The following is a 15166-nucleotide window of genomic DNA, read 5'->3' as shown; positions in this document are numbered from 1 at the left end:
TAGGAGGGACATGACCTGGTTGGTGTGACAGGGCCTGGAAGGTGGGGCAGCGTTGTGTAGGCAGTTGGAGTTGCACACTCAGCATGCAATAGTCGTGTGTGCGCTTAGGGTATGCCTGAGAGCAGGAGGTTGATTTTCAGATGGACATTGCTTGGAGGGTGGCTGCAACATCAGACTGTAGTGTGATGTGGGTCACGTTGCATGTGCTGACGGTCCTGACTTTGGCACCGCGTGGCCGCAACAGTGGCACAGACAAGATGATGACAGCCAAATGAATGGGTGGAGGGAGGCAGGGAGGAGCATCTTTGAGGTGTGTGAGTTGCCGAATCCCGCTACTTTGTGGGCCCTTGCTGCAGGGGCCGCAGCAGCAGGCGGCATGTCCTGGAAACTATGCCAAAAGTAGCACACAAAGACAAGGATGTCAGAAAGGACAACTGCAACAGGCGTATGTAAAGGAAGGAGTGTCTGGTTACCTATGGAACACCCAGAGAAAATGGATGCACAATCACCAAACATCATAATTGAGTAACCCAAGCACACGCAGAATTTCAGTTTACAAGGTTAATAAGTAAATTATACATGAAACATAATGAGTCAATCTTTGTTTCTTTCTTGTGTTTTCCTTCTCTTTAATACTCTCGTTCTTACAGTAGTTCCCAAGCCAACACGTGTTTCGTCGCCTTCGTAAGATCGTACATGCTACTTGTTCACGGCTAGGGAAAAATTGATATGATATCTCGACATTAATCCATTGATATTATCAGTGTCGCAAACATTTGTTATCATTAGCTAACAAATGTGCTCCCAGGGTAGGTGGAGACGCATTGTGCTACTTAGTGTGGTCATATCACATGATTTCGTAATACATTCATGCTAAGTGTACAGATCTTCATATAAAATTGGTTGTAACCTTATCCTTTGTGATGGTATAAATCCAAAACTAGCATAATGTTTTTAGCGGGTGAACAGTGCATGTGAAATGATTGATTATGTGGAAGGAGGTAATTTATACGTGATGTGTTCACTCATTTCATTCGGTATGTATAGTCTCTAACAACCGAAATCCCAGTGGCAACCAGAAAGTGAAAATCTAAGAAATAAACTAGTAAGTAGAGGAAAGAGATCTTTTACACTATTTGATAGATTGAAAGAATTCAGTTGTGCAGAGTCACTAACCTGAACACTGTCTTTATATTGTGTTCTGCAAAGTTATATAAGAAGGATAAAAAAAGGACACAATACTGAATAAATATATGTCCAGGATAAACAGTTAGAATCAGGGTTGTCAATAAATGACAGTACGTTAAGTCAAACCTTAGTGTAATACGTACATCGAGTGTGACGATAATTCTAGGTCACACTATCATGTGGCGTGAGGGGCGGGCCCTAGTAAGGGTTGCACTTCAATTTTAGGCCGATATCTGTTTCTAAAGTATTCAATCCCAATGTATTTATGAAAAAGACAAAAATAGTGTCTTTGCTTTAGTAAAATCTCGTATACATCGACCAAAGTAAATAAAAGTACTTTATTTGTTACGAGCTATTCTGACACTACTCTTGTCTTGTACTGCTCGGTTTAAATTGTAATTCTTTACCTCTGGGTGTGTAAATCGTAGCTGGGGGGTAACCGCTTCCTCCTCGCGCCTGGCTCCAAATACGAGTGCCGGCATAAGCATTGCTGTGTGATTTTGTTGGTATCACGGTGTCACGTGATCGGGGATAAGTCACGCGAACGTATCCAACAAAACCACAATGAAAGACGCCATATATAAGTGGAGTCTAAGGTCTCCAGTATATATAGAGAAGAACTCCGATATGATAAGAGTTTGGGACGTATAATGTTTGTACAGGTTAGAGTGATATGTAAAAAGAAGTGTATACTAGGTACAGACAAATACCGTTTCATTTACTAATATTGTTAATCTAATTTATGGGGGATTTTTACATATCAGTCTAACCTGTACAAACATTATACGTCCCAAACTCTTATCATATCGGAGTTCTTCTCTATATATACTGGAGACCTTAGACTCCACTTATATATGGCGTCTTTCGTTGAGGTTTTGTTGGATATGTTCGCGTGACTTATCACCGATCAAGTGACACCGTGATACCAACAAAATCACACAGCAACGCTTATGCCGACACTCGTATTTGGGGCCAGGCGCGAGGAGGAAGCGGTTACCCCCCAGCTACGATTTACACACCCAGAGGTAAAGAATTGCAATTTAAACCGAGCTGTACAAGACGAGAGTAGTGTCAGAATAGCTCGTAACGAATAAAGTACTTTTATTTACTTTGGTCGATGTATACGAGATTTTACTAAAGCAAAGACACTATTTTTGTCTTTTTCATAAATAGATTGGGATTGAATACTTTAGAAACAGATATCGGCCTAAAATTGAAGTGCAACCCTTACTAGGGCCCGCCCCTCATGCCACATGATAGTGTGACCTGGAATTATCGTCACACTCAATGTACGTATTACACTAAGGTTTGACTTAACGTACTGTCATTTATTGACAACCCTGATTCTAACTGTTTATCCTGGACATATATTTATTCAGTATTGTGTCTTTTTTTTCTCCTTCTTATATACCTTTGCAGAACACAATATAAAGACAGTGTTCAGGTTAGTGACTCTGCACAACTGAATTCTTTCAATCTATCAAATAGTGTAAAAGATCTCTTTCCTCTACTTACTAGTTTATTTCCTAGATTTTCACTTTCTGCTTGCCACTGGGATTTCGGTTGTTAGAGACTATACATACCGAATGAAATGAGTGAACACATCACGTATAAATTACCTCCTTCCACATAATCAATCATTTCACGTGCACTGTTCACCCGCTAAAAAAATTATGCTCGTTTTGGATTTATACCATCACAGAGGATAAGGTTACAACCAATTTTATTTGAAGATCTGTACACTTAGCATGAATGTATTACGAAATCATGTGATATGACCACACTAAGTAGCACAATGCGTCTCCACCTACCCTGGGAGCACATTTGTCAGCTAATGATAACAAATGTTTGCGACTCTTATAATATCAATGGATTAATGTCGAAATATCATATCAATTTTTACCTAGCCGTGAACAAGTCGCATGTACGATCTTACGAAGGCGACGAAACACGTGTTGGCTTGGGAACTACTGTAAGAACGAGAGTATTAAAGAGAAGGAAAACACAAGAAAGAAGCAAAGATTGACTCATTATGTTTCATGTATAATTTACTTATTAACCTTCTAAACTGAAATTCTGCGTGTGCTTGGGTTACTCATTTATGATTTTTTGTTGCTTCTGCCACAATAACTAGGGGAGGCTGGTGGTTCTCTCCAACCCTTGAGCACCGTAACTAATCTAAACCCCACAGATACCAGGTGAACCTACCATACGCGCCTATTATCTATTAACAATACCACTGTCCAGTACTAAAACAACAATCACCAAAGATGACTGATACAGGATCAGGAAACAGAAGGCCGAGCTGCGCACAGGAGACACACCCTCAGCAGGCGTTGACGGCCCGTTGTGTGGACCAACATGCCCAAATACATACACAACCATGGACTTCATGCACAATAGAGATTCTAACCCATGAAGAACTGCATGCATGTTGCCAAACAACACATAGACTCATATGCACAATCTTTGACAACTATGCCAGAGACGACGCATGCAAAGTGGCAAGAGACCTGCATTGACAGAGATGAGGCACCTTGGAGGGTGAGGAACACCTTTATTACTCAGGCTCACACCAAGGGAAATGCATCAATATGAACAGACTCACAGGTCATTTGGCTGAACATGTGGGACCTACACTGGACGCCCCCTTCACAACACAGATGTTGTAAATCCAAATGGCCTGGCACACAAGTTAAGGGGAGGAGCCAAACACCCCCTGCTGCACACAGAGAGGCTGCAATTCCCCATTGAGCCTCTTATGGGGATGTCCCACACTATGTCCACCCGTAGCATCCCGTATGTTTCTGAGGGAAGTTTTACACACATTGATGCCTTCATCAGAATCCACAAACCATTACAGATGACTGTCATGAAGGTTGACTATCAATTCATGGGAGTCATGCTACATGTCATGTGCCCCATGGTGAGTCGACATGTATGCATGGTAACACAACATGCACAGGAGCAGTCCCCACACATTCCAAACATGTACCACCCCCAAAATGCCTTGCTGCAATCCTCACCCAAAATGACTTTTCCCCATGTCCGTGCATGGAACGCTGATTCAGCACACTTTGCAATACTCATGAGGAATAGCAGGAGGCCAATGATGACACGACCAGACAACATGCGCAAGAACCTGTGGATGACAGACACACAAGAAGTCAGCTAAAAGATTGTTATCCGCATACATGGTCATTTACGCTACAGGAATAATGTTGTCACCATGCGAATTGAAAATTTAGTGTCTCAGCTAAAATATGTGGATGACATCATCACTCGAGTGACACATCAGAACACACATCTAAGTCACTTAGCATACAGTCAGCTGGACACACACATTGCAACACATGCCACACAAGGCTCCAAGCGTGCACACTCAGACCCAGTGACTCACCATTATGAGAAGAAGCTGCGTATGAGCTGACTCCGGATATCCTCCTCCTCCTCCTCCTCCTCCTCCTCCTCACTTGCCTCGTGACCAAGCCCTTCATCCTCCACGGGTGGATGTTCCTGCTCATGCTGCTCCAGGATGAGTGGCACTGCCTTCGCCACTGCCATGTTGTGCAGCATGCAGCACACGAGGAAGAGTTTGCAGACCTTTGCCGGTGCATATGGGAGGGACCTGCCTGTCTTGTGAAGGCACCGGAATAGGCTCTTCAGGAGGCCAAAGTCCTCTCAATCACTCGCCTGGTCTGCCCGTGTGCATTGTTGTAACGGTGATCTGCAGCTGATCTTGGGTTGCGGAGAGGCGTCATCAGCCATGGCATGTTGGGATAGCCAGAGTCCCCTACATGGAAACATCATGTAAAGAAGTGGGTCAGGAGATGCCATAAGATACAAAGATACCGCAAAACACAGGACTAACAGAGTATACCCACCAACAAGACATGCTCGTTCGTTGTGCAGCCGCAGCATCATTTATGGCACCCTGCTACGCCTCATGATGTAGGCATCATGTGCTGACCCTGGAAAACGTGCACAGACATGGGGAAATCAGCATGTTAGCAAGACACACCACAAGGGCATTTATAGAGTGGTAATGTTTACGGTTGCGATAGGCGACCTCCTGTGCCTGTGGTGGTACCAAAGCCACATGTGTCCCATCAATGGACCCAATGACATGAGGCATCCCTCCCAGGGCATAGAAATCACCTTTGACACCTGTCAACTCCTCTGGAGTCGGAAAATGGATGAATTCATCCAGGTGCTCCAACATGGCTGCTAAAACATCATGCAGGACATGGCTGAACATCGTCGGTGACATGCCACCAACATCAGCTATGGTGAATTGAAACTTACCTGTGGTAAAAAAATGTAGGGCTGCCATCACCTTCATCTTGGGGGTCAGCGCAGTAGGATACCTGTGTCGTAATTGGAGGTGTGGTGCTAGCTTGGCAGTCAAGTCCTCAATCAACTGTTGGGTGAATCTGTAACGTTGTATGCAATCATGTTCCCTCATGGCACCCAAGTCTGGCATTGGTCTGGGGACAGGTGGTGCCCTGCAGAAAATTGGAATGAATAATGAAGAGTGAGAACATAACAACATCAATGTCAATGAACTGAGCACATGCTCAACTGCTAATACACATCTGCTAAATACAGAGTCTGGTCTGTGCAATACATCCAGGACACGTATGCCAGCCAGGTGATACTCCTACGAAAAGCCAGCTACACCCGTTGATTGCCAAGTCTACATGACATGCCCTGAAACAAGCTGTGGGCCAGTGTCAGTGAACAGCCAGAGACATCACAAGAGTGACATACATCAACATATCTGCATTTGAAGGATGTCATCTCATACAGACAGCTGATGGCAAGCTAGACGCACAGATCACATGGAATGTCAAATGTACAGATCACACACATTGCGATGAAGGGGTACACGTGAAAACAGAAAACACAGACATTGAGACGACGCAGATATGTCCTCATGTCAAAATATCATGTTCGATGCATACAGACACACGTTATGTGGAAATCCACATGTGGCATGGTGTGCTTAGATGTGTGCCATGCCCATCTACACACAGACACATGTTGGATGCAGCAACAGCAGATGCAGTTGACGGAACACCAACAGCAAGCTCATGGGAACACATGGCACACACATGACATAGTCACATCGGTGCACGCTGGTCGTTAAATGTCAGTTGTTGGTGCCCCTGTCCCTGGCATGAGGGGACAGTTGCGGGTGGTAGTGACTGTGCCATACCAGTGATGCTATGCTTGACACGTTTGTACTACATGCACACATGTGCAAAGTGTGAAGGGGAAGTGTGCCACATAGTGCCCCATAACACATGACATGTGTACACAGGTCATCACACATCAATTGTGCAAATACATGAGGAGACATGTGCAATATCACTGCCTGACACACCTAGGCCCTGCACATGTAGGACAGCAATGACAGTGACTTGATGTACATCCTTGTGCGAGTCTGAGACCTCCATTCTTTTCGTGTGCGCATCCTATCAACAGTGTGTGAAACGCACCGTACACATGCTCTGAGGGCGTGTGTACGGTCCGTATCACTAGAGTTGTGTGGCCATAGGAGTATGCGTGGTACGGACCGTACAAGTACGGTCTGTATCACTATAGTAGTGGTGCCCTAGGGGCATGCGTGGTACGGACCGTACACACGTACGTGTACTACCAGTGCCTACACGTACGTGTACTACCAGTGCCTACGGGTATGCACTGGTAGTACACATACCTGTACGTGTACTACCAGTGCCTACATGTATGTGTACTACCAGTGCATACCCGTACGTGTAGGTACTGGTATTACACGTACAGGTACATGTACGACCAGTGCGTACCGGTACATGTAGGCACTGGTAGTACACATACGTGTAGGCACTGGTGGTACACGTACGGGTATGTGTACTATCAGTGCGTACCCGTACAGGTAGGCACTGGTAGTACACGTACATGTAGGCACTGGTAGTACACGTACCCGTATGTGTACTACCAGTGCCTACACGTACGTGTACCACCAGTGCCTACACGTACGGGTACGCACTGGTAGTACATGTACCCGTACGTGTACTACCAGTGCCTACACGTACGTGTACTACCAGTGCGTACCCGTACGTGTAGGCACTGGTAGTACACGTACGTGTAGGCACTGGTAGTACACGTACGGGTACGTGTACTACCAGTGTATACACGTACGTGTCAAACGCACTGTGCAATTGGTGCCGTAGGGGTACGTGTGAAACGCACCGTACCTGTGTGTGGATTTGAAAATTACATAGGGGACACATAAGGGACACGTATTAGGCACTAAATGCATGCTGGTTGTCATAGATACAGAGTTTTCAGTTTAAATTTTTCCATCAGGTGTCCTGGAAAAGTCAGTTGGCCACAACATACAATGTTTCAAAGTGGTTGTTGACTTGACATGATGCTCAAAATTTGAATGATGTAAATGCTGTCACTGGTGTATGTGGAAAGGGATTGGAGTAAACATAAGATGCGAATTAATCTGACTAATCACTATGTACTCCTCCAAATGAATGCCCCTCAGCAAGACAGATATAAGTCAGCCAGAACCCATGAGAGGGCACTTGCCTGCACAACTTTCCTATTGACAACACTGCTGCTGTCTGTGCTTCCTCTGGCACCATGTCAAGGTCTGTGGAGAGGGCCCAGCCATTCACCCAGGAGGAGAATGAGGCATTGCTGGATGTCATCCTCCTACAGTACCCCAGCCTGTATGGGAGACCAGGGGAGCAGGTGAGTGCTGACTCTACCTTTGACTGTGCACCTTTTTTGTGACTGTCACTTCTGGCATTGTGTCCATGTGTGACAGACATGCAATGTTGTTTAGAGTGGGTCCCGGGGGGAATGGCTTATGTCTCCCATGCAGAGCATGATGTAGTTCATGTGTGCACTCCTCACTTGCATTGTGCTTACTGTGACATTCACTGCATAGTACATGACACATTCAGCCTGGCTAATCCTTTGTGGCATTTTTTGTCTATAGTCCTGAGGTGATTCAGTGGTCACCCCGGTGTGACAGGTGACTGTACCCACAGATGTGTGTGAGTTGAGTGGAGCTGTGGTGAGAGTGTCCAAGTGATGTGTACGCCCCCTGGACATTGATGTGTGTGAATGCTCCTTGTCATGTGGGTGAGTGTCTATGTGAAGTGTTGCACCACAGCTGCATGGAGGAGGCAACAGCTCTACCCATCTGATGTGAGAAGTAAGCTGTGCTGTGTGTCTGACTTGCTGAGCTAGCCCCACACCTGTGACACCCCACAGGCAAGTGGCACATGTGCAGAGTGAGGTTTGTATCCGATGTTGCTAATGGCAGGTGATTGATCTGTACCTGTGTGTGTCTGTGTACTCTGCTGAGGTTGTGTCAGTGGCCTGGGGAATGTAACTACTTGGAGGTGCTGTCCATCAGCCTGGTGTTGCTTGTGATGCACAGTGTGTGCCATGATCATGGAGTGTGTTGCACCCCTCATGCCACCTGTGTACTTTCAATGCCATGTAGTGCATTGGGGCTTCCACAGAGGCCAATGTCCATATGACAAAGATGCTATTCCTTGGTAGCATCCTATGCCCTGTTCAACATATCAAAGATGTTCAAATGTGTGTCTATCTGACATGGATCAGGTGTAGTGATGTTGTCTCACTTTGTCATCCTCACAGGTAACTGCCTACGAGAAGGGGGAGATCTGGAAGCAGGCCGTCAGGGCCGTGAGATCGGTGGAGGGTCGCAGTCGGCGCCTAGCCCAAGTCCGAAAACGGTGGCAGGACATCCAGTGCTGGACCCGGAGGATCGCCCGGGTCCAGCTGGGGGACTCACCTCCACACCCCCACGGCGGGCGGTGACACCTGACCCACCAGATGAGGCGTGTCCTGGCAGTGGTCTTCCCTGACATGGATAGGCAGTTACAGGAGAGACAGCAGCAAGGAGGGGGTAGGTACATGTGTGTTCGTAGTGTGTCACCAGCTTTTGGAAGTGCTCAGTCGCCTGGATACACTGCCAGGGTTTATATGTGCAGTGCATATCCTGTTCCCCCAAGTCAACCAGTGCTGTTCTTCCTCCCTTCCCCTCCTTGACATGTGTTCCCTGGTCTGTGTGTAATCACTATTGCACATGGTCATCTAGGCTGCCAGTCATTCCAAGTGCACATTGCTTTCTGCATCATGTGTGGTGGTGGTCTGTGACATGTGTTGGTACCTTGCCTGGGTCCTGTCCTGTTCAGTCATTTGGGGGTCCATATTTGTTGGCACTGATGCTGAGTCTCAACATAGGAGTGTGAGGTTTCAAATAAACAGACTTGCAGCATGCATGACCAATGTTGTGGCCTCAGACATGATGTGCATGAGTGGGAGATATGCATAGTGCCAGGACGGTTGCTCATGTTACAGTCAGATCATTCCAGGACCATGGAGCAGTGTGCCCACTACAGTCCCCTGAGACACCCTTGCCTCGTAATCATGTGTGTCATCCAACACTGTGTCCATTCTCTGTGTGTTCAGCATAGGTTGGCCTCTGTGGCATTGTTCCCTGGCCTCATTTGTATTTATCTAAAGTGTGCTACATGTGTCCACTGGACAGGGTGACCCCATTTGGATTGTGCATACTCACACTGGGCAGTGCCTGTGTGTCTATTCACAACTATCTGTTGATGGTTGTTTGCCACAAATATGTGTTGGCAGCCTCACGAGGTGAAGTGGAGTACATTTGGGAATTCTTGATGCAGATTTTTGTAAACCCTGATTAAGAGGAGTCACTTCTTGATCTGTCTCAATCACATTGTCTCAGGTATGGGGGGTTTGTGAGGCGAGGCCTACATGTCCAAACCTTATGTCTCCTTGCCAGGTCTGACCTGTGTGTGATAATTGTCTGGACAGACACTCAACATGCAGTGACCCAGTCATGTTGTGCAGGGTTTAATGTTTGTGCTTTGCAGCATGTGTCAATAGTTTAAATACATGATTCCTGCTCATCCATTTTTGGCAGCAGTGTGTGGTCCAGATGCTACGTAGTTTTGTCTTTGTGTGCTGACATCTGTGTGGACATTCTGGCTTGCCATGAGGGTGTCTCCTCAGTGCAGGTGTGCCTTATTCCAACACAATTGCAGGCCCATTAGCTTATGCATTGTCCTGTGTTTGGACATGTGTGCCAATCCACATGACAGGCAGTGGGTCAGATGTGTTGCCAACTGTGTCATCATGGTACGGATGGCCATGTGACAGGTGGCATGATTCAAGTTGTTAGTCAAAAAGTCTTGTACCTTGGCACTCACTACACTTGTCATGTTTTCAATGCTTGACTTTGATGTTTTGTTGTGAAGGACAAGAATGTGCCTGCATGACAGATGTCTCCCAAGGAAGTGCACAAGAAACCACCTTTACACTTTCAGGGAACACGCTGGCACATTTTAAAGAAAGGCACAGTTCGAATGAGACTGTTTTTCAGATTATACATATCCATGTTCCCACAGTGTGGTGGCATTTGGGTAAGTCCTTGGTTGTTGGTGATACCAACTTACGAGTGTCAAGTCATCCAGACCGCCGTGGTACCATGTATATGTACTTTCTGAAACCCCATTTCTTTCTAACAGTGGCTTCTTTGAATAAGGCTGGCAGCTCATACAATGACTGTGTAAATGTAGTTTTGTGTGCACCTCCTTGTGTGACTTCTTTTATACAGGCACATGTGTTTTCTGTTCCCAAAGTGGCACATTCACACATTCTAAACATGTAGATTGTGTAAAGTGGTGTGATTGCCAAGGGATCAAAATGTATTTCGTTTGGGTTTCCAAAGTATTTACAGGTCTCTAAGTGTGGGGACACCTTTAGCATTTAGGTCTGTTATTTAGCCTTGGGTGCACCAATGCTGTTTCTTTCACAGTAAACAAGAGGTGGCATGCCTTCATAGTATTGCTGTGCTCAACTGTTCCCAGACACTAGCTTCTCAGTATATTTCTAATTCAAGTTTTTGGCTGGTGTGTCCTATTTTTCCTTGTTTCCAAGTGGCATGGTGGGTCAACCAACTGGGGAGTACAGGGCTTACATATGTGCGGAGTGATCTAGATGTTACTCATGATGCATTGCCTGATATGCACTCTGACCTATTTTGTTTTGACTCATGTGTCAGATGTATACAGGTGACTGATTATTTTCTGTATCTTCACCTTGCCCACAGCATCATCGGAGGAAACCGAGGGAGACACCTGCACGGACCTGGAGGAGGGATCCAGCACCGGTGCCACCAGTGCTGGCGAGTCTGCGGGAGCAAGTGGCACGGAGGGCGAGGGGAGTCAGTCGGAGGACCTGTCTGGTGGTGAGACCAACTACGACGCTGACGGGTCTGAGGCTGAACTCATCGAGGGGGCGGAGGCTGCTACAACACCTGGCAGCAGCACAAAATCTGTCCCCGCCTCCTCCATTCCCATCACCGCCCTCCCTGTTTCTCCGGTCCCTTCTGTCCGTGCAGGGCACCACCATGTCTCGTTCGTGCCAAGTCACCGCACCCCTTGCCCCTGTCACCCCTGCTGCCCTCACTGCAGAGTCTGTGGACATTCAGCGGCAGTTGCAGGTTGGCCAGACATCGATGCTGAATGTCCTCCATGGCCACACCACACTGCTGACACAGATGGTGTCGTTCATGGAGGGCATGTCAGCAACGATGTCTGACCAACGGATGTTGCTGAGGTCCATGGACTCTTCACTGACGGCAGCAGTGAGTCTCCTGCAGCACTTCGTCCCCCCCACCCCAGCCCCATCCACACTTCCCACTCCCATACCTGTCCCATGCACACCCAGACATTCCCAAGCACGCACCCCACCAGACACAGGCAGCACATCACCACGTAAGGGCAAGCACACACCTCCTGGCACGTACACTCACGGGGATAAAGGCACACCCACCGGGTCTGGGGCACACAGACATACACGCAGCCACAGTCTGAGTCCGCATGCCTCACTACCCAGTCCCTCCAAAAGCACTCCCCTTGGCTCCCCTGCCACACAGTCAGACAAGGAGAGCTACATGTCTGTGCTGGGCCTCAGCCCCACTGTGTCACCACCCCGCAAGCGGGCAAGGGACTCCACGGGCAGGGGGTTGAGTCCCCCCCATGTCCACCCCCTCCCCCAGAAGCGCTGCATCGCATCCCTCCGACCCCCCCTCCTTTGTGCCTGTGGTTTCTTCCGGTGCAGGGGATACTCTGGATGCCCTAGCAGAAGTGTGCAGCGCCGAGCTCACCTCCACCTTTGGCGCTGCCCCACCCCCTGTGGTGGAGGAGTCCGGCCCTGCACCCACCACACCTACCCTTACACCTCCTGTCCCTGCGGTGCCTGGTCCTTCCCCACATGATGCCCCCCCCAGTTGACGAACCTGAGGCATCCACTGTGCAGGCAAGCTAGGGGAGACGCGTGCCCATGTGTCCCCCCAAGGACTTCTATTCTGCACTGGCCATTGGCCTTTGTATATAGTGTTCTTGAAAAAAAAATGTATGCTGATTAAAGCATTTTCTTTTTACGTTGAACACTATTGCATTTCAGGTATTAATGTTGGTGCTGATGCTCCAGGAGTTAGGGTTGTGGTAATGTGTTATGTTTCTGGCAAAGGTTCGAGTCTGATGGTCATGAGGTGGACCATGGAATCTACGTGCCATCACAAGGTCTCTGCGAAGAATCTTTGGTCGTGTGTGTTATTTGTTTTTTGAGACATTGTTCCTTCCTCCATGCACCTGACATCTTCCCTGCAGAGAGTTGCACAATTGTTGTGCTGACCTGTGTATACATTCCCTTTGTTGGTGACGGATCCCTTCAACTATGGCCATGCCTGCTTAGCAATGTCTCCGGCTGCATCGTCTGTGCCATCCTTGCTAGTCACTGTACTTGTGTATTGAGTATGTTGACATGCCTTCATGGAGAAATTCTCCCTTTTCCGCACTATGCATGTGTGTAATCCCAGCCTAGCACACATATGGTACTTGTTCTGAAGGGTATTTGGGCACCTGACTCACAATTGTGGGCATTGTATCTGTGGGAACTCCACCCTATTCCTTCCATGAGAGACAACATCTTGGTGGCTGTCCCAGCACCTGTACATTCCTATCAGTCCTGGGATGTGCGTGACAGTGTGTGTTCCCTTTGGCTCTCTTAGTTTAGTAGGCAGTGACATGACTATACAGTCTTGTGGCATGATCTCTGTGTGTGTATTGTGCTGCATCCGCCAGGGGTGTGTATGCATGTGTCATTTGTCTTCACACCCACATGTGGTGTGTCATGCAGTGGGGGAAAGACATCCATCCTCATGGGAGTGGGACACTGCTGTCAGTGATGTGTTGTTATGGCACTATCAACATAGTCGAAAATTAGGGATGCGTACATACACCCATGCAGTTGTGGTCATCTGATAATGATGTACACACCCCCATGTCTCTGTCCACTGCTTGTATTCCTCTGCACCCACCCTTCACATGTCTCTGTCCACTGCTGGGAGTGATAGGCACCCACCCCTCACATGTCTCTGTCCACTGCTGGGAGTGATAGGCACCCACCCCCCACATGTCTCTGTCCACTGCTGGGAGTGATAGGCACCCACCCCTCACATGTCTCTGACAACTACTGGGAGTGATAGGCACCCACCCCCATGTCTCTGTCCACTGATGGGAGTGATAGGCACCCACCCCTCACATGTCTCTGTCCACTGCTGGGAGTGATAGGCACCCACCCCTCACATGTCTCTGTCCACTGCTGGGAGTGATAGGCACCCACCCCCATGTCTCTGTCCACTGATGGGAGTGATAGGCACCCACCCCTCACATGTCTCTGCCCACTGCTGGGAGTGATAGGCACCCACCCCTCACATGTCTCTGTCCACTGCTGGGAGCGATAGGCACCCACCCCCATGTCTCTGTCCACTGCTGGCAGTGATAGGCACCCACCCTTCACATGTCTCTGTCCACTGCTGGGAGTGATATGCACCCACCCCTCACATGTCTCTGTCCAATGCTGGGAGTGATAGGCACCCACCCCTCACATGTCTCTGTCCACTGCTGGGAGTGATAGGCACCCACCCCCATGTCTCTGTCCACTGATGGGAGTGATAGGCACCCACCCCCATGTCTCTGTCCACTGCTGATATTCCTCTGCACCCACTCCTCACATGTCTCTGTCCACTGCTGGTATTCCTCTGCACCCACCTCTCACATGTCTCTGTCCACTGCTGGGAGTGATAGGCACCCACACCTCACATGTCTTTGTCCACTGCTGGGAATCCTAGGCAGCCACCCACCCACCCACCCGCACCCTTGGTGTAGTACACTGCTGTCCTGGGCATACACACACCCCAATATACTGGTTATATGCTGCACCAGGCCCTAAGCCAACATTCGTGGCGTGTTTACGTCTTGTATCACAAATGTACTGGTGCCGTAGGGGTACGGGTGATACGGACCGTACCCCCGCATTCATAGGGTGGGTACGGTCCATACCACGCGTACCCCTACGTCACCACTACAATGGTGGTACGGACCGTACCCACGCTCTGAGGGCGTGTGTACGGTCCGTACCACCATTGTAGTGGTGATGTAGGGGTACGCATGGTACGGACCGTACCCATGCTCTGAGGGCGTGTGTACGGTCCGTACCACCATTGTAGTGGTGACGTAGGGGTACGCGTGGTACGGACCGTACCCACGCTCTGAGGGCATGGGTACGGTCTGTACCACGCGTACCCCTACAGCACCACTCCAATGGTGGTACGGACCGTACCCACGCCCTCAGAGCGTGGGTACGGTCCGTACCACGTGTACCCCTACATCACCACTACAATGGTGGTACGGACTGTACCCACACTCTGAGGGCTACATTTGTGCTGGGGGTACGGTGCGTACCTACGCGCTGGGGGTACGCACCGTACATTCGCGCTGGGGGTACAGTGCATACCTACACGCTGGGGGTACGCACCGTACATACGCGCTGGCGGTCTACGCAC

Source organism: Triturus cristatus, chromosome 2_1 (genome assembly GCF_964204655.1).
Source record: "Triturus cristatus chromosome 2_1, aTriCri1.1, whole genome shotgun sequence".
NCBI lineage: Eukaryota > Metazoa > Chordata > Amphibia > Caudata > Salamandridae > Triturus > Triturus cristatus.
This window is presented reverse-complemented; position numbering follows the sequence as displayed.